Here is an 853-nt window from a genome sequence, read left to right as displayed (position 1 = left end):
CTTAACCCGGGCTTTCAAGAGTGAGTACTCGAGATAGATAAGATTTGATGCATTTTACTCACCCATAATGCTGAAGTCAAGTCCGAGTGTTTCAGCAGCCTCCTCCGCTGATTTGCACAGAAATGCTCCTTTGCCCACTTCTTCGTGATTCCTGACCATTTTCAGAAGAGGGTCTCTTCCATTTGCAACTCTATGTGCTGTATCCAGAATAATCCTGTTGTGAAGAAATTCAAGACTCAATATTCCGCAACCCCCTTGACGGCGTGAGATGTACAGTCGCGGAACAGAAGACTTAAGATGCATGAGTATAGAGTAGTACCGGGACGGCAAGCATGTTCGTTGCAAATACTTTGTTCCTCGCCGACAGTTCGGAAGACCAAATCTGTCGGATGAGACGTTTGTATCTGCTTCGGAGAGTATCCTTTATAGATGTCACATCCTGAATGCGGCTGCGTGGCACGCCCAGGTATGTATAAGTTTCTTGATACATTTGTCTAACCCAAATTCCATTCCAATTTCCTTAGTATATCTTTCGACAATCACCAGAGCTAGATGCAGTTGCTCTCTGTTTTTAGCATAGATCTTAAGATCGTCCATGTAAAATACATGAGTGACCTTGTACTTTCGATCTACAGGTTTGCCGCACAAGTACCCGTCGGAATGGCGCAGTGCTAGAGATAGTGGCAATAATGTAAGGCAAAAGATGAGTGGGCTCATGGTGTCACCCTGAAAGACACCTCTGAAACGTGAACTTGTTAGTTGTCACACGATTTTTTCCAGATGAGATAGTAAATCTGGTTTTCCAAAGCGGCATCAATCTCTCTATGCATCCAACTATTTTCGGATGAACCTT

Source organism: Belonocnema kinseyi, chromosome 1 (assembly GCF_010883055.1).
Source record: "Belonocnema kinseyi isolate 2016_QV_RU_SX_M_011 chromosome 1, B_treatae_v1, whole genome shotgun sequence".
Lineage (NCBI taxonomy): Eukaryota > Metazoa > Arthropoda > Insecta > Hymenoptera > Cynipidae > Belonocnema > Belonocnema kinseyi.
The sequence above is the reverse complement of the archived record's forward strand: the minus strand, read 5'-3'. Positions refer to the sequence as shown.